The 20,889-nt window shown below is 40.0% G+C and overlaps 1 protein-coding gene across 4 annotated transcripts in view; it reads right to left on the bottom strand.

The window, feature by feature from the left end:
• Positions 1-20,419, bottom strand: part of disp1 (dispatched homolog 1 (Drosophila)) — a 142,967-nt gene extending 122,548 nt beyond the window's left edge. For 3 of the 4 annotated variants that reach the window (XM_061895029.1, XM_061895030.1, XM_061895025.1), the window contains exon 1: positions 18,906-20,419. The gene's annotated coding sequence lies outside the window, so the exon portion shown is untranslated. Of the gene's footprint in view, positions 1-9,552; positions 9,681-18,905 lie in introns of those variants that run through there. The other variant, XM_061895027.1, reaches the window with a different exon arrangement.
• Between the last annotated feature and the right edge of the window lie 470 nt (positions 20,420-20,889).

Genomic DNA, 20,889 nt, shown 5'->3' on the forward strand with positions numbered 1-20,889 from the left:
TTGCTTTGCGCTTAAATATGCTGCTTACGCCATAACGTCTGGGTAAAGGAGGACTGTGGACTTCCTGGACAGCTTGTATATGCTTAACGACGAGTTGAGTTTATACCAGAATGGATACATGGATGATACAGCAGAGGATTGGGAGAATGTCATGTGGTCAGATGAAACCAAAATAGAACTTTTTGGTATAAACTCAACTCGTCGTGTTTGGAGGAAGAAGAATACTGAGTTGCATCCCAAGAACACCACACCTACTGTGAAGCATGGGGGTGGAAACATCATGCTTTGGGGCTGTTTTTCTGCTAAGTGTCACGCTTTGATAAAAGGATTTGGACTCAGATGCAGAGTTGGGACTTTAGACAGGCTTTTATTTTGACATTTTCCTTTTACCTCCCGAGTCAAGAAAAAACATTATCTATAATCACAAAAATAAACTCGGCGAAAAGGTTACAGAAAAAGAAGGAACCGAAAATCACTCCGAACGGAGGAAAACACAAAAAGACGAACTATAAACAGTATTTAACAAAAGGCGCTCCAACAGGAGGACCAAAACAACATCTATGAAAATTTCTACACTAACTAATCTAATAAATTATTTGACAAAAATAGTCACTCAAAAAGTTGAGGAATGAATGAAAAACTTTTAACTGAAACTTACCACTGCGGCTGAATAACTAAATAATCAAAGTAACTCTGCTGAGGAGGAAGAAAGGAAAACTCAAAATATTCATAAAGGGGTTCAGGATCAAGGGACATAGGCACAAGACAAGGCAAGGCATGGACAAAGACATGGACGATAGAGTGCACGAATAAACGAGACGATCTGGCACAGAACAAAGGAAGGAGTGAGCTTATAAACACATGAAGGTAATAAGGAACAGCTGGAAACAATCAGAGAACAGGGATGATGTCAGACTGATGACACAAAAGGAAGGGCAAGTGACCTGAAACGAGAGGAGAGTTACTTTTCAAATTAAAACCATGAGACAAAAAAACCCAAAACAGACATCCCTCACCGCGGTGTGACACTAAGGGGACAGGACGATTGATCCGTGTTAAGGAAAGAATGAATGGGGCCATGTATTGTGAGATTTTGAGCCAAAACCTCCTTCCATCAATGAGAGCTTTGAATGGTTGACCAAATACTTATTTTCCACCATAATTTACAAATAAATTCTTTAAAATTCCTACAATGTGAATTCCTGGATTTTTCACATTCTGTCTCTCACAGTTGAGGTGTACCTATGATGAAAATTACAGACCTCTGTCATCATTTTAAGTGGGAGAACTTGCACAATCGGTGGCTGACTAAATACTTTTTTGCCCCACTGTATCAGTCATCACTAGGATTGGATGCAATTGGCCTTAGCTACGTATATCAGAAAAAGGGGTTGGTGTACTTTATGGTGCACAAAGGATATTGATATTGTCCTACAAGAGGCAGGGTAAATAGTTTTCCATTGGGTTGTTTGAGGTAAGCTCAAGGTTTATTGTGTAGCATGAAGTATCTAATAAATCCATGCTAACCAAACTTACAGTTGACAATAATATGTGGAGAATATGCACATCTGATGAAAATGATGGAAGTGTGCAACAGCAGTTAGGGTGTTCATGGAATAAAGGCTAAGCGCAAACTAGCTATTTATTTACAAACCCCGTTTCCATATGAGTTGGGAAATTGTGTAAGATGTAAATATAAACGGAATACAATGATTTGCAAATCTTTTCAACCCATATTCAGTTGAATATGCTACAAATACAACATATATGATGTTCAAACTGATAAACATTTTTTTTTGTTGCAAATAATCGTTAAGTTTGGAATTTGATGCCAGCAAAACGTGACTAAGAAGTTGGGAAAGGTGGCAATAAATACTGATAAAGTTGAGGAATGCTCATCAAACACTTATATGGAATATCGCACAGGTGTGCAGGCTAATTGGGAAAAAGTAGGTGCCATGATTGAGTATAAAAGCAGCTTCCATGAAATGCTAAGTAATTCACAAACAAATATAGGGTAAGGGTAACACTTTGTAAGCAAATTGTCGAACAGTTTTAGAACAACATTTCTCAACGAGCTATTGTAATGAATTTAGGGATTTTACCATCTACGGTCCGTAAAATCATCAAAAAGTTCGGAGAATCTGGAGAAATCACTGCACGTAAACGATGATATTACGGACTTTTGATCCCTCAGGCGGCACTGCAAAAAAAACCGACATCAGTGTGTAAATGATATTACCACATGGGCTCAGGAACACTTCATAAAACCACTGTCAGTAACTACAGTTGGTCGCTACATCTGTAACTGCAAGTTAAAACTCTACTATGCAAAGCCTAACCCATTTATCAACAATATCCTGAATCGCCGCTGGCTTGGCCGGGCCCGAGCTCACCTAAGATGGACTGATGCAAAGTGGAAAGGTGTTCTCTGGTCTGATGAGTCCACATTTTAAATTATATTTGGAAACAGAGGACGTGGTGTTCTCCAGAACAAAGAGGAAAATAACCATTCGGATTGTTATAGGCGCAAAGTTCAAAAGCCAGCATCTGTGATGGTATGGGGGTGTATTAGTGCCCAAAGCATGGGTAACTTACACATCTGTAAAGGCACCATTAATGCTGAAAGGTCCATACAGGGTTTGGAGCAACATATGTTGTTATCATGGAAGCCCCTTCTTATTTCAGCAAAACAAGTGTTACAACAGCGTGGATTCGCAAAAAAAGAGTGCGGGTACTTTCCTGGCCTGCTTCAGTCCAGACCTGTCTCCCATCAAACATGTGTGGCGCATTATGAAGCGTAAAATACGACAGCGGAGACCCCGGACGACTGAAGCTCTACATAAAACAAGAATGGGAAAGAATTCCACTTTCAAATCTTTAACAATTAGTTTCCTCAGTTACAAAATGTTTATTGAATGTTGTTAAAAGAAAAGGTGATGTAAAACAGTGGTGAACATGTCCTTTCCCAACTACTTTGGCATGTGTTGCAGCCATGAAATTCTAAGTTAATTATTATTTGCAAAAAAAAAAATAAAGTTTATGAGTTTGAACATCAAACATCTTGTCTTTGTAGTGCATTTAATTGAATATGGGTTGAAAATGATTTGAAAATCATTGTATTCCGTTTATATTTACATCTAACACAATTTCCCAACTCATATAGAAACGGGGTTTGAACAGTGTTCCGTCGCCACTTTGCAGTTCCCTTACTCCGGTCTCAGTACATCGTGGATTTGATAGTGTCATTTAGTAGATTGAGATTTAAGTACTCATTTATTGTCATACTAGCACACAGGAAATAAATAAGATGGCATGGAATTTAGTAACTTAGGTCCCAGATTTTGCCTGGGTACCACAGATCACCAGCATGTACATAATATTTTAAATACATTAGGATATAAATAAAGTAGGTTCTCAATAGCATAGGTTAATTAAGTATTTTAATGTTAAAATAATGTAGGTTTTAGAGTATATGAAGAAGGGTTCTACGTATAGTACCGCAATACCAATTAATCATTTTCGCTACTATACAGTCTCTGAAACGTATGGGTCCCGCACGCCATTGGTGGATCGACACCTAACATCCACTGTAATGATATCAAGTACAGCCACGTATTGAGTCGATACTACTATGATCACGTCGATATTTTTTGGCATCACATTTTCTTTCGTTTTTTTAAAATACGTATCATGTTTATAAATTTAAGAAATATGTCCCTGGACACATGAGGAGTTTGAATATGACCAATGTATGATCCTGTAACTACTTTGTATCGGATTGATACCCAAATTTGTGGTATCATCCAAAACTAATGTAAAGTATTAAACAACAGAAAAAAAAGGGATTATTACATTTTAACAGAAGTGTAGACAGAACATTTTAAAAGATAAAGTAAGCAGATATTAACACTAAATGAGCAAGCAGATAAAACAATTTAATTTTCTACTACTTGTCCTTGATAATGTTGACAAAATAATACAATGATAAATAACACAATATGTTACTGCATACATCAGCAGACTAATTAGGAGCCTTTGTTTGTTTACTTACTACGAAAAGACGAGTTGTCTAGTGTGTTCACAATTTTTTTAAAGGACTTAACTGCAATAAGAAACATATTTAATGTACCCTTAGATTTTTTGTAAAATAAAGCCAATAATGCATTTTTTTTGTGGTCCCCTTTATTTAGAAAAGTACCGAAAACTACTGAAAAGTATCAAAATAATTTTAGTACCGGTACTGGTACCAAAATATTGGTATTGCTACAACACTAATATGAAGACTATAGTAAGTCTTGAAAAGTGTGTTTGAAAGCTGTGTTGTCGGCTTAAAAAATTTGGGGGCAAGAGGTCTGAAATGCAACATAGAGTACACATTCATGTGCATTCATTGGATCACAACGTAACAGGACCTTGTTTTTCGGATTTTAATCTGCTGTTGAAATACTGTCGGGCTTCAAATTAATGGTTGTGTTTGTGATTATTCTAACATTTGACATCACAAAGCTTGGATTTACAACTGTATCCTAGAATGCAGTATATCAGTCAAATCTCAGCAAAATAAGCTTTGGTACTCTGGGGCCACATTGTCAGCTGATTATTATCAGTTACATAATTACTGAGCCAAAATTAGGATTTATGATGTCACAAAAATTGTCACGGCGCGGGCTCAAACCCGCTTTTCTTCTGCAACCTGGTCTGCCAGCCACTCTGCTGGCAGCACGCCAGGACACGCCCCTGCTCGCCCTGGGTGCTCCACGCCCACGCAATGGCAAAGCTGCAGGCAATCTTCAATCAGCGCACATGGGTCTAATCAAGACAAGCAGCGTAAAGACCAGCGGACCCAAGGAGATGACGCCGGAACGTAGTTAACTCTTTGTATTAAAGAATTATGTCTCTGGCTTCCCCTCCCGCGTACTAGCTATCTCCTGGTCTTTCTAGTTTCCCTCGTCTCATGTCCTTTGTGTCCTCCAAAGTGTCCTGCCTGTTTCCCCCGTGTTCGAGTTGTTGTACCTCGGCTTCCCCTTGGATTCCGGACTGCTTCCCTCGATCCTCGACTTCTGCTTGGACACAGACCTTGTCACTTCTCTCCTGCCCCTGACCACCTGCCTGCCCACGGATTACCTCTTTGCCTCACCCCTCTGGACTGACGAAGGATTCATCCAACACGCACTTACAACAACCCTGGTAACATTCACATTATTAATTATACACATCGTCTGGCACCACCACAGACTTATATTTTACAAATCCCGCACACTCATCAAAGGTTTAAATAAACCTGTTAACCCTACCTTCCTCATGGTGTTGTCTCCTTCCCCAATTGTACATAACACTAATAGATACCCATCCATCCATCCATTTTCTACCGCTTATTCCCTTTTGGGGTCGCGGGGGGCGCTGGCGCCTATCTCAGCTACAATCGGGCGGAAGGCGGGGTACACCCTGGACAAGTCGCCAGCTAATCGCAGGGCCAACACAGATAGACAGACAACATTCACACTCACATTCACACACTAGGGCCAATTTAGTGTTGCCAATCAACCTATCCCCAGGTGCATGTCTTTGGAAGTGGGAGGAAGCCGGAGTACCCGGAGGGAACCCACGCATTCACGGGGAGAACATGCAAACTCCACACAGAAAGACCCCGAGCCTGGATTTGAACCCAGGACTGCAGGACCTTCGTATTGTGAGGCAGACGCACTAACCCCTCTGCCACCGTGAAGCCACTAATAGATACGATACATTTAAAAATAGTTAGAAGAACCAATAAAAGACAATGAATTGCTCCAAGTCAGCAAAATTACCTGTACTTTGCTGTAGGTGGTTTGGGGTAAACAAATCAAACACCTCTTCCTGGTAGGAAGTCGTAATTTTCCCCTGAGCTGACAATGTAAACAAATATCCATAGTGTGGCACTTCTTAACTCCTTCAGAGGAAGACGTTGCACCTGCACCAAATGCCCTGCAAACACACTGCGAGGAGGAAAAAAAAAGGCTACCCGAACTGCCAGCATTGCCATGATGGTCCCCCAAAAACCAATGTAGACGCCTTCCACGCCAAGCATGCTGCCCAAAATCAGCTGCAAATGAAAGTCCCGAGGACGTTCGCTGCTTCCAGTGCAAATAGCCAGAAACGACACAAGAGCGAGTTTGTCTCTGTGCGATAGAGAAATGACTATATCGTGATAATCGAGTATAAGTTCTCACGTAGTGGTCTTTAGCTGCGGGCATTACACTGCATGCGTTTCCCACTCTTTCTAGTCTCTCCTTCTCACAGAGACTTAAAACAAGCGCACCTTCTTACATACGTCACGTGTGCAACGTCACACACTCCCGCGGAGCAGACAGGTAGCGAAATAGTAACGTTAGCTGTGATGCTAACGGTGCGGTGCGGTGCGGTTGGTAATACGAGAGAGAGAGAAGGTGCGAATCTGGTAACAAATGAAGGCAGAATTAATTCCCAAGAAAAACAGCACAGGGTCCATCGTCTGGCGGTGGTTTGGCTTCAAGCAGGAATATGTTGAACAATTTTGCAGCAAAACCGTTGCTACAAAAAGTAACACCACTGCTAATGTAGCATCATTTGAAAAGCCATCCACTAGAGAATGAAGAGTGCTTGAAACTCCGCAAACTAAACATCTCCGTTCGATGCCACACCAACAAAATGCCGAAGCAACTATTTCCATATCAACACCGTATGAAACAAATAGTCAACAACAGAAGGAGATAACTTCCGCAGTAACCTACCACATAGCGAAGGACATACCATGAATTGATTAACGTGGACCCCGACTTAACAAGTTGAAAGACTTATTCGGGTGTTACCATTTAGTGGTCAATTGTACGGAATATGTACTGTACTTTGCAATCTACTAATAAAAGTTTCAATCAATCAATCACTATTTGATGACCTATTATGCAGCTAATTTTTATTTGACACATATTGAAATATCTTTTGTGATATCATGCACAAAAGTGCACTTTATTTGTTTTATACTATTGTTGTGGCGTTCTGTACAAAAAGTGCACTATAATTTAGTGTTGTTTTGATATGTCATCTTAGTGACATCATGCACAAAAGTGCACCAATAGCTTGTTTTAAAATGTCTCTGACAATCTTGCACTTTCTGTTTTGGAAATAACATGAATGTTTGTGCCACTGCTTAATAACTGTTTAATTAATACAGTTTTGGTAAATTGACTTAGTTGTGATTTCCCTCTCTGTATTAAAGTTTAAAATAAGTATATATTAATGAAGTATGAACAAGAATGCTTTAATGTCGACACATAGAATCATCATACTGCTGTGATTATATGCATCAAGTGTTCATTCAAGGCTAAGGCAAAATATTGAGATATATGTCGTGTATCGTGACATGGCCTAATAATATTGAGATATTAATAAAAGGCCATATCGCCCAGCCCTAGTACAAGGTACCTCAAAAAGGCCCAAAACAGCATACCCCTATGCTGCATACCCATACCCATCATACCCACACCCATTTCATACCAGCATACCCATCTCACCCCGGACATTAACTTTTTGAACTGCTGCCCATGGGCAGGAGATACAGGACAATAAAATGCGGGTCAAAAAGGTTCCAGAACACTTTCCACCCGAGAGCGATAGTGTCGCTGAACACAATCAAAGCATAAAAGAGAATGACTGGGCATGTGAGTTGTGTGCTTGGTTTTTATAAAACATAGGAACCAATGTTCCTATGTTTTATATGTTTCATCTATGAATTTGCACTAACTGGGTTTGCTTGCAATTTCTATGTACAATGTACAATGACAATTAAGATCTATTCTATTCTATTTAAGCCCTATTGTATGTAGTAGGGATGTCATAATTAAGACAAATGTAAAGGTAGTTTTTCATGTCCACTTTGATAGAAATATTTCTTACTTCCAGATGTACACAAATTGAAATTTAAAAAATAAATATAAATATGTTATCAGAGTTAAGGAGCAGAAATGTATCTGTATCAGATTTTTTTTTTAAAGATAACACTAAATTGGCATAATTGGTGTGTGAATGTTGTCTGTTTACCTGTGCTGGCCCTGCCACGAGATGGATACTTGTCCAGGGTGTATCCGCCTTCCACCCGAATACAGCCCCGTGAACCCGAGAGAGACAAGCGGCAGCAAATGGATGGATGGATATTTTGAATTCCTACTTGTTACATAAGTAGAGTGCAAGGTAAAACCCTGGTTTCATGATGAAAAAAAACATCAGTAGCAGGCCATGGGAATTTTAGGGGTTAAGATAGTTTCACTAAGGTTTGGGGATCTCTGGCATGATGAAGAGCGGTAAACAGACACGAGAGTCTTGACCGTACATCTTAAAGACCATCATATCTTATCTGCTTTATGCTCCTCATTGAAACCATGCCTACTAATTTGTGGTTCTCTGACTTCAGATGACAGCTACTGCCTGGTATTCTTCAAATAGCTTTAGAGAAACAATAGAATAGAATAGAATGGACTTTATTGTCATTGTATTTGCATATAACAAGATTAAAGACTCCAACTTAGGGTGCGGTAGTGGGAACAAATATGGGCCGTGGCCCCGCCTCTCTGCTGCTAGCGATTAGTAAGTAAATTAATGTACCAATGACTGTCACACACACACGAGGTGTGGCGAAATTTGTCCTCTGCATTTGACCCATCCCCTTGTTCACCCCCTGGGAGGTGAGAGGAGCAGTGGGCAGCAGCGGTGAGATTTAAACCCCAATTCCAACCCTTGATGCTGAGTGCCAAGCAGGGAGGTAATGGGTCCCATTTTTATAGTCTTTGGTATGACTCGGCCGGGGTTTGAACTCCCAACCAACCGATCTCAGGGCGGACTGCTAACCGACGGGTAGAGCAGACACGCTCGCCAAACAACCAATGTCCTCTGTCTTTTGTATTAATCAAGCACAGAGTTTTGCTGAATGGCACTGCAGCTGTCAGCATTTGTATATCGGATATATTGGTGGATACCACAAAGAAACAGGTGTTATGTATTAGTACCACCCCCTGTAGTCAATAGACTTGTCAGAGTGTATCCTGATGAAATATGGCAGTCTGACTTTTACATTTCCTAAGGAAGGAAAGCGCTTTCTCAAGGAAATTGAAGACGCACAAAGGGAGAAAACAAATAAATGTGCTTCAGGTAGGACAGACTTCCAAGACACAGAAGAATCATTGGAATGTCTTGGAAAAGTGACCTTTTAGATCCTCACTGTGTCTTCTGGCTATTGTTGTGTTGAGTTTGTTCAAATACCAGCCACAGGTAGAACGCTGCATATTTGGCTTTGACAGTTTCATTTAAATGTAAGGAAGAAATATAATTTCAAACAATAAGATGGTATTTGAACAGAATAAACCCTATATTTAGGTTTCTTTAGGATATAAGCCATATTAACATTGTTTGGTATCTGAACCAACTATAACCCTTTAAAAGCGGTATAGAAAGTGTACTTCCAGAGTAAACTAACAGCCTGAGTGTATATTAACTAACCCTGAAAAAGTAGACATCACAGATCCAAGTGACTTCCCTTACCTTGACCATTGTGCGTTTGAGAGAGAATGAGAGCGTAGGTGAGCTGGTTACTTAATAGCATCTTCCCTTGCTTGTTTTGCTCGTTAGATGAATCCCTTAAGACACGGTCTGTTCCCCCCACAGAGCCCAGCCTCATTAGGATGTGTTGTACAAACACAGGAATGTTGACTGGCTGAGGGGGAAATAGGGCTTTCCTCCCACGAACACATGGTCTTTGCTGCAGCCCAACCTTCAAGTTATGGTGTGTGTCGCTTTGCATTTGGCTCATTTGACATGAAACCCAAATGTTCTGCACCCCTGGACTAACCCTAATGTTGCCTAAATGCTGATGAAGGAAATTAAATGAAACAAAAGGTGAAAGTGTGTTGAGGTAACACAGTGAACTTTGTGTTTTCCACCACTACATGGTTATAGTACTCGTACAAAATCACTCTCTCTCACAGCCAATCAGCCTAAAACCCCAATGTGGTGGATAAGCTATGATCTTCCCTCAAAAGGCAATGCTAACATGGCATGCGACTTAAGCACGCAGGAGGAAAGACAACAAACTTATCTTGGAGTGGCTCAGATGGTACAGCAACTTGGTACGAATTCAGCCAACCTAGTCGCATCCACTGTGTCACCCACACTGGGACAGATTCCTAATCTCAATAGGATATTTCTGGGTAAATTAAGGTTCAAATAATGCTGTGCTGTTAAAGGTAATAACATTATTCCCAAGGCAGACGCCTCTGACCAAGTTACTCTGTGCATTTTCTATATTTTGTAACCGTTTTTAGAGGCTCAAAAGCTGCTGGCTACATTCATATGATGTTGAGAAGCTATTGCAAGAGTATTAGCATGCTAATGCTTAAGAGAAAAACAATTCCAGGACAGACTTTCATAGCTATTAGAGAGAGGGTGGAAGAAGACAGAATATTGAAAAACTGCACAATATTTATTAACCATTTATGGAACAGTATTAATCAGAACATACAGTCTTGTATTAGTTATGAATTAGTGATTTGCCGAGCCATCAGCTGCCGATCAGTATCGGCCAATATTCATGAAAAAGTTTGCAGTACGTAATCGACATTGCCGATTATTGCCTTCTAGTTGTGATCACTAACGCCGATTACCTCTGGCTAACATTGTATTTATGTGGAGGCCCCCGGTTTACTGGCTGGCAGCGAATTGTGTACCTCGATAAACATTCTGAAAACACTATCTTAATTTGATCATAATCCTGCCTTTACAGAAAATGAACTGCGTTTCTTGTCGTTATCGAGTATCGTCATCAAGTATTTGGACAAGGATAAACTTACCAAGACTAAGCAGGAACAGACGCCCTAGCTAAGTTAGCGAGCTGTGAACATACCATGAAACAAGAGAAGAAATAGCTTTAAGAAGTGTAGATGGAAGCCTGTTACAACAGATATTACCAGAAAATAATAATAATTATTATTAAGTCATTGAGAGGATATTAGAGTAAAAACTGCTGGTGTGTCAGAATTGTGACAATCAGTACACCACATGTAAGATGACGATTGGTCCATTAATTGTTGGTATCGATACCAAGGGTAGTATCAGTATACAAACCCCGTTTCCATATGAGTTGGGAAATTGTGTTAGATGTTAATACAAACAGAATACAATGATTTGCAAATCCTTTTCAACCCATATTCAATTGAATCCACTACAAAGACAAGATATTTTGATGTTCAAACTCATACTCTTTATTTTTTTTTGCAAAAAGTTATTAATTCAGAATTTCAGGGCTGCAAGACGTGCCAAAGTATTTGGGAAAGGGCATGTTCACCTATGTGTTACATCACCTTTTCTTTTAACAACACTCAAAAAAACCTTTGGGAACTGAGGAGACACATTTTTTAAGCTTTTCAGGTGAAATTCTTTCCCATTCTTGTTTTATGTACAGCTTTAGTTGCTCAACAGTCTGGGGTCTTCGTTGTGATATTTTAGGCTTCATAATGTGCCACACATTTTCAATGGGAGACACGTCTGGACTACAGGCAGGCCAGTCTAGTACCCGCACTCTTTTACTATGAAGCCACGCTGTTGTAACAAGTGACTTGGTATTTTCTTGCTGAAATAAGCAAGAACGTTGCTTGGATGGCAACATATGTTGCCCCAAAACCTGTATGTACCTTTCAGCATTAATGGTGCCTTCACAGATGTGTAAGTTACCCATGCCCTGGGCACTAAAACACCCCCATACCATCACACATGCTGGCTTCTGAACTTTGCACCTAGAACAGTCCTGATGGTTCTTTTCATCTTTGGTCCGGACGACACAACGTTCATCGTTTCCATCCATCATCCATCCATCCATCATCTTCCGCTTATCCGAGGTCGGGTCGCGGGGGCAACAGCCAAAGCAGGGAAACCCAGACTTCCCTCTCCCCAGCCACTTCGTCTAGCTCTTCCCGGGGGATCCCGAGGCGTTCCCAGGCCAGCCGGGAGACATAGTCTTCCCAACGTGTCCTGGGTCTTCCCCGTGGCCTCCTACCGGTTGGACGTGCCCTAAACACCTCCCTCGGGAGGCGTTCAGGTGGCATCCTGACCAGATGCCCGAACCACCTCATCTGGCTCCTCTCGATGTGGAGGAGCAGCGGCTTTACTTTGAGTCCCTCCCGGATGGCAGAGCTTCTCACCCTATCTCTAAGGGAGAGCCCCGCCACACAGCGGAGGAAACTCATTTCGGCCGCTTGTACCCGTGATCTTATCCTTTCGGTCATGACCCAAAGCTCATGACCATAGGTGAGGATGAGAACGTAGGTCGACCGGTAAATTGAGAGCTTTGCCTTCCGGCTCAGCTCCTTCTTCACCACAACGGATCGGTACAACGTCCGCATTACTGAAGACGCCGCACCGATCCGCCTGTTCATCGTTTCCAAAAAACAATTTCAAATGTGTACTCGTCAGACCACAGAACACTTTTCCACTTTGCAGCAGTCCATCTTAGCTGAGCTCTGGCCCAGAGAACCCGGCGGCGTTTCTGGGTGTCGTTGATAAATGGCTTTGGGTTTGCATAGTAGTTTTAACTTGCACTTACAAATGTAGCGACAAAATGTAGTTACTGACAGTGGTTTTCTGAAGTGTTCCTGAGCCCATGTGGTGATATCCTTTACACACTGATGTCGCTTTTTGATGCAGTACCGCCTGAGGGAACAAAGGTCCATTGTATCATTGCTTATGTTCAGTGATTTATCCAGAATCTCTGAAACTTTTGATGGTATTACGAAACGTAGATGGTGAAATTCCTAAATTCCTTGCAATAGACCGTTGAGAAGCGTTGTTCTTGAACTGTTTGACAATTTGCTCACACATTTGTTCACAAAGTGGTGACCTTCGCCCCGCCCCGTCCTTGTTTGTGAATGACTGAGCATTTCACGTAAGCTGCTCTTATACCCAATCATGGCACCTACCTGTTCCCAGTTAGCCTGCGCACCTGTGGGATGTTCCAAAAAAGTGTTTGATGAGAATTCCTCAACTTCATCAGTATTTATTGCCACCTTTCCCAACTTCTTTGTCACGTGTTGCTGGCATCAAATTCTAAAGTTAATGATTATTTGCAAAAAAAATTTTTTTATCAGTTTGAACATCAAATATGTTGTCTTTGTAGCATATTCAACTGAATATGGGTTGAAAATGATTTGCAAATCATTGTATCTACATCTAACACAATTTCCCAACTCATATGGAAACGGGGTTTGTATGATTGGTATGAGAAAGATTAGGTCGATTTTTTTTTCCTTAAAATGCATTTTTGTTGTTTTGGTTATGTAGGGAATAATTCCTTGGACACAGGAGGACTTTGACATCAAAAATAATTTGACACACTGTAGTAGTTTTAAATTTTGTTTAGTTATTGTGTATTTTTGACTTTGTTTAGCTTAAACTATTCTATGTAACAAAAATAAAAAATAAAAATGTTAACAACAGTTCGATATTGTCACATTGTCAACAGCACATATATTAATTGGAAAAAAGCTTCAGTTAAACATGCAATCGGTGTCGGACAATCTCACTCATGGATGATCGGTATCAATATCAGCAGCATAAATCCCAGATCAGAACATCCCTACTATAACAATATAACCTTTGCCGACAAATCCAGCCCATTGAACGACTCTTTCAAGTAAACGATAGGAACAAACTCGCAGTAGCGAGTCTTGGTTTGCGAAATGTTTATCTATGCAAATTTCTCATGCTGCCTAAACGTGCGTTGCGTCATCACCACATTGGAGCCACAGTGACGGAGGAAACGCAAAATGAGCCACAATAGTTGCAGCAGCATTTGGCGGCACTTTTCTGAAGTATTACTCTGATGCCCATGTGTAAAGTACTTCAAGGGCAGTACCACTTATATTATATGTACTTATATGTGCTAAATTGTATCCTAGTATAACCATCTATATCTGTTATAGGGTTGTCTCGATACCAATATTATATTACAGGTATCAGTACCAAATGCATTTCAATACTTTTTGGTACTTTTCTTAATAAGGGGGACCACAAAAAATGGGCATTATTGACTGTATTTTAACAAAAGATCTTACGGTACATAAAACATATGTTTCTTACTGCAATCGAAGAAAAATGTTGTCCTTAAATAAAATAGTGAACATACCAGACATCTTATCTTTTAATAGTGAGTAATCAAACAAAAGCGCCTAATTTGTCTGCTGACGTATGCAGTAAAATATTGTGTCATTTGCCATTCTCTCAAAATTATGAGGGACAAGCTGTAAAAATTTACTATTAATCTACTTGCTCATTTACTGTTAAAATCTGGTTATTTTCTATATTAAAATGTTCTATCTACACTTCTGTTAAAATGTTATAGTCACTTATTCTTCTGTTGTTTGATACTTTACATTAGTTTTGGACGATACCACAAATTTAAGTATTGATCCGATACCAAGTAGTTTACATGATCATATATTAGTCATATTCATATTGTTTACATCCAGGTATGCTAGCTTGCTGTTAGCTATCATATCCTCCTATGGTGTGCCGTGAAGCATGTTTAGCTATTCCTCGTCCTGCAGGGATGATACTTGGAAGAAACCCACTTTATTTGTCGCCATGGAGGAGAGGATCAGAAGTTGTTAAAACACTGCTGACTGCAGATGGACGTTCCCTGCTAGCTAGCTAGCTATGTCTTAAAGCACCTCTTCCTGAGGGCGTTTCAGTGTTATAGCATTACCGTTATCGTTAGTTTTTGGGCCAAAATGCGTCCATTCTCCTTTTTCTGTCTACACATTGTGTGTGCTTGAAAGTACTCCGTGATTGTGCGCTGCTGAACATGCTCCTCTGCTCGTAAAACCAGCAATCTCACCATGCCTGAGAACCGGTACTTTTCAAACAGAGCATAGTGACGTTTTTGATTCAGTATATATATATATATATATATATATATATATATATATGAAGGGTTCCCTCAATCATCAGATGATCTCCTGATGATTGAGGGAACCCCTCATGAAACAGTTCTGTAGAGATGAAGTAGTCTTGTGATTTTTTTTCCCCACACATACATATATAGCGCTCTACCACGGTATTGAGCACTATTTTCTGGATGTTCTAATTAAGACGTATACATATATATATATATATGAGGGGTTCCCTCAATCATCAGGAGATTATCTCCTGATGGTTGAGGGAACCCCCCATGAAACAGTTCTGTAGAGATGAAGTAGTCTTGAGATTTTTTTCCCACACATACATATATTGCGCTCTACCACGGTATTGAGCACTATTTTCTGGATGTTGTAATTAAGACATATATATATATATATATATATATATACACACACACACGCACGCACGCACAGACACACACACACACACACACACACACACACACACACACACACACACATACTGTATATGTATATATATTAGGGGTGTAACGGTACATGTATTTGTATTGAACTGTTTCGGTACCTGGGTTACGGTTTGGTTGCGGAGGAGTACCGAACGAGTTCCCCACGAACATATGAAGTAGCCGCCTATGCTAAAGTCTTAACAAGCTGCTCCGCTCCATTCTGCCTCTGTCTGTACACAGCACCCAGCATTTGCCCCTCCCACACAACCATCTGATTGGTTAAAACCGTAGCGGTAACAAGCCAATCAGCAGTGCATATTCAGAGCGCATGTCGTCAGCGCTTCAGCGTTGAGAAGATAGGTTTTTAGCAGGGGAGCAACGGACTCTCCTCAAATTATACTAAACACTTCCAAGTCAACTACTTTCTAAACATCACTATGAGCCTGCTGACCTTCAAGAAACAACTGCAGCTCAGCTCACTCGCAGTCCGGGTTTGAAGTGAAGGCTAATTAGCCTTTAGCGTAACTTTAGCTCATTTTGCGGTGTGCGTGTGTGTTACGGACAGTGTTGATTGAGGTGTGTTGAAGCAGCAAAAAAGGACATTATATTAAATGAAGAGTTTCTGTCTCTGATAGTGTATATAATAATGTAAGTGCATCATTAGACCTACTCAGTGGCCTAGTGGTTAGAGTGTCCGCCCTGAGATCAATAGGTCGTGAGTTCAAATCCCGGCCAAGTCAGACCAAAGACTATAAAAATGGGACCCATTACCTCCCTGCTTGGCGTCAGCATCAAGGTTTGGGATTTGGGGTTAAACCACCATAAATGATTGCCGGGCGCCACACCGCTGCTGCCCACTGCTCCCCTCATCTCCCAGGGGGTGATCAAGGGTGATGGTTCAAAGGCAGAGAACAATTTCGCCACATCTACAGTAGTATTTGTGACAATCATTGGTACTTTAAAGCCTACATGAACTCCATGGTGGTCAGTGATGAATAGTCTCTCCTATTGCTATTGTACTATTTTTTCAGCTATAGTTACATGAATCATTAGTAATGTAGCAGCCTAGTTTTGAATGGCAGGGTGCCTGCTATCACATTTTGATACAAATATAACATTTACATAATAAAAAATCAACTACAGGCTTCCCAAATGCTGTAACAAATTAAGCATGATGAGTTGACTTGAAACTGTTTAATGTTGCACTTTTTATATGTAGAAGAAAAGTTGTGTCATTTTATTTCATTTAAGCAACAATTTGAAGCAGGTTAATGTGGATTAACGTTGGCAGAATTATTGTAGTGTTCCCAATGTTAAAAGGATCAAGCCATTGTTTACAAATTTGGTAAATAATTAACCAAAAAATTTATATTTTGTTGTTTTCTTACTGTACCGAAAATGAACCGAACCGTGACCTCTAAACCGAAGTACGCACCGAACCGAAATTTTTGTGTACCGTTACACCCCTATACATCCATCCATTTTCTACCGCTTATTCCCTTTTGGGGTCGCGGGGTGCGCTGGCGCCTACCTCAGCTACAATCGGGTGGAAGGCGGGGTACACCCTGGACAAGTCGCCACCTCATCGCAGGGCCAACACAGATAGACAGACAACATTCACACTCACATTCACACACTAGGGCCAATTTAGTGTTGCCAATCAACCTATCCCCAGGTGCATGTCTTTGGAAGTGGGAGAAAGCTGGAGTACCCGGAGGGAACCCACGCATTCACGGGGAGAACATGCAAACTCCACACAGAAAGATCCCAAGCCTGGGATTGAAATTAGGACTGTGGGACCTTCGTATTGTGAGGCAGACGCACTAACCCTTCTCCCACCGTGAAGCCCTATACGGTATATATACACGTGTGTGTGTATATTATATATATATATATATATATATATATATATATATATATATATATATATATATATATATATATATATATATACATTTCTTACTTATTATTGTATATTTTTCCCTTTCCATTTTTTTTAAGCCAACATTTTGTAGTTCAGAAAAATTTCAAAGGGATTTCATTGTCAATGCATGGCGATACAGCACCACCTTGTGGCATGTTTACAACTGCATGGGTTCCCTCCGGGTACTCCGGCTTCCTCCCATTACCAAAACAACATGCATCTGGGAATAGGTTGATTGGCAACACTAAATGGTCCCTAGTGTGTGAATATGAGTGTGAATGTTGTCTGTTTGTCTGTGTTGGCCCTGCGATGAGATGGCGACTTGTCCAGGGTGTACTCCGCCTTCCGCCTGAATGCAGCTGAGATAGGCTCCAGCACCCCCTGCTACCCCGAAAGGGACAAGCGGTAGGAAATGGATGAAATTGTAACCAATATTTCAGAATCTTTTGCATCAATCATGTTCACGGTGGAACAGGGGTTAGTGCGTCTGCCTCACAATACGAAGGTCCAGCAGTCCTGGGTTCAAATCCAGGCTCGGGATCTTTCTGTGTGGAGTTTGCATGTTCTCCCCGTGAATGCGTGGGTTCCCTCCGGGTACTCCGGCTTCCTCCCACTTCCAAAGACATGCACTGGGGATAGGTTGATTGGCAACACTAAATTGGCCCTAGTGTGTGAATGTGAGTGTGAATGTTGTCTGTCTATCTGTGTCGGCCCTGCGATGAGGTGGCGACTTGTCCAGGGTGTACCCCGCCTTCCGCCCGATTGTAGCTGAGATAGGCGCCAGCGCCCCCCGCGACCCCAAAAGGGAATAAGCGGTAGAAAATGGATGGATCGATGTTCATGAATTGGTGTAAATCAGATCCAAAGCATATCTCATAATTATGACCAGTCATTGTTTCCTTGATAAAAAAAGTTACTGTATTATTTATAATTATAAAAAATACAATAAGGAAATACAAAAAAAAGAACGTATTTTGAATGACTCCTTGAAATAAATGTCTCCCAAATTTCTGACTCCAATCAAAAAGCCATTCATCTAATCTCAAATAGATTGCATTTGAAGGAATATATTGTCGTACATTTCTTGCCTTGATTAATATTTGACATTAATGTTGATAATGATGTAAATAATAATTCATATACGCTTATTAAGACATGCAACCATTTATTTTACCGTAGCCTTGATATGTTGCAAATAATTTGGTTTACATCTGCAGAGGGGAAAATACAGTCGCCCACTAATGACGTCACCAATACAGCTTGCCACGTCACCACAGCTGGCCAGGAAGCTAATGGTAGCTGGTGCTAACCTGAAGTAATAGTCACGCGTTTTATTCATCACTTTCAACAACTGTCCAAAACACGCGCATTTTAAGTGTAGAAAGTCTCAATTAACGGCGCGTGTGACGTGTTCCGACGGTTGTAGTCGCCCAACACCATGTTAGCTCGGTCAGGCTGCAAGCTAGACTTGGCATACATCGGTTAGCTTGTTCAAGCTCCAAGCTAGTATTAGCACACAGCTGTTGGCATAACAGCTGGCTGAACAACATGCCAGCTTTGTTTCGTAACAACAGATAATGTGCGTATATACATACTCACGTTCATAAAGCAAACGTGCTCATTTTATGTTTGACGACACAAGTATCTCCGTCTTGTAAGTTGTTGCCGGATGATGAAGTCTTCATTGATAAAAACTCGCATGTTGGTGGGCGGAAACACGCAAATACATTGATATCAAAAACGATATCGGTATTGGACCGATATATTTCAGTTAGCTTCTCTGTTTTTTCGACTAAAATCTGCTTTTTTGTTTTGTACATTTTTTTTAAATGTGGTAATTATAGTTTGTACTTGCTTATTGTTTGCAGATTTTGTATGCCCTCGTCTGCGTCCCCCAGAATAGCAATCGGTTTTCGTGCACTGTTAACCTGAATACAACTATGGTGTGTAGTAAAATGACACAACAGTTTATCCTCGTGGATATGAATTTATCGCCTTCCATTTTTGTACATAATTATTTATTGGTAAATTGTTCAAATACGTCTGCGATATGGTGGCGACTTGTCCAGGGTGTACGCTGCCTTCCGCCCGATTGTAGCTGAGATAGGCCCCCCGCCCCTTGTGACCCCAAAGGGAATAAGCGGTAGGAAATGGATGGATGGATGATCAAATACATTTGTAGACGTGTGTTTTGTTTGTTTGCCTGAAATTGTTGCACTGTAGTTTATTCTAATAATAATCGTAATCAACATATTAAATGAAAAATCACAATATTTTTAAGGTTCTTTTAAAAACAAAAACAAGTCAGGTTAAGTTTCTTGCTATCGTATACCAACATCTGCAATATATCAACCATCCACAAGGGGTTTGGGAAAAAATTTATTCGAATACGAATTGAATCGAGTACGTTGTGCGATTCAGAAACGATTCTCATTTTTTTCTTAAATCGATTTTTTTTTTAATTGTATTTTTTATTTTTTCAATCTAACAAACCACTACACAGCAATAGCATATCAATGCAATCCAATTCCAAAACCAAACCTGACCCAGCAACAATTACAACTGCAATAAACAGATCAATTGAGAGGAGACACAAATACGACACGGAACAAACCAAAAGTAGTGAAACAAAAATAAATATTATCACCAACAGTATCAATATTAGTTATAATTTCAGCATATCAGTGATTAAAAATCCCTCATTTACATTATCATTAGACATTTATAAAAAATGAAAAAAATAGTACAATAGTGTCACAGTGGCTTACACTTGCATCACATCTTGTAAGCTTGACAACACACTGTGTCCAATATTTTCACAAAGATAAAATAAGTCATATTTTTGGTTATTACAATCAGTTCATAAAACATTGTCCTTTACAATTATAAAGGCCTTTTTTTTTTTTTTAAATCTACTACTCTGCCAGCATGTCAGCAGACTGGGGTAGATCTTGCTGAAATCCTATGCATTGAATGAATACAGAATTGTTTTGATTCGGAAAAATATCGTTTTTGAATCGAGAATCGCGTTGAATCGAAAAAAATCAATATATTATCAAATCGCGACCCCAAGAATCGATGTTGAATCGAATTGTGGGACACCCAAAGATTTGCAGCCCTAATATATGTATATATATATATATATATATATATATATATATATATACATATATATATATATATATGTATGTATGTGTATATATATATATATATATATATATATATATATATATATATATATATACCTCCAAAGACATGCACCTGGGGATAAGTTGATTGGCAACACTAAATTGGCCCTATTGTGTGAATGTGAGTGTGAATGTTGTCTGTCTATCTGTGTTGGCCCTGCGATGAGGTGGCGACTTGTCCAGGGTGTACCCTGCCTTCCGCCCGATTGTAGCTGAGATAGGCGCCAGCGCCCCCCGCAACCCCGAAAGGGAATAAGCGGTAGAAAATGGATGGATGGATGGATATATATATATATACATATATATATATATATATGTATGTATGTATATATATATATATATATATATATATATATATATATATATATATACGTATGTATATATGTATATATATA

Source organism: Nerophis ophidion, linkage group LG03, assembly GCF_033978795.1.
Source record: "Nerophis ophidion isolate RoL-2023_Sa linkage group LG03, RoL_Noph_v1.0, whole genome shotgun sequence".
Lineage (NCBI taxonomy): Eukaryota > Metazoa > Chordata > Actinopteri > Syngnathiformes > Syngnathidae > Nerophis > Nerophis ophidion.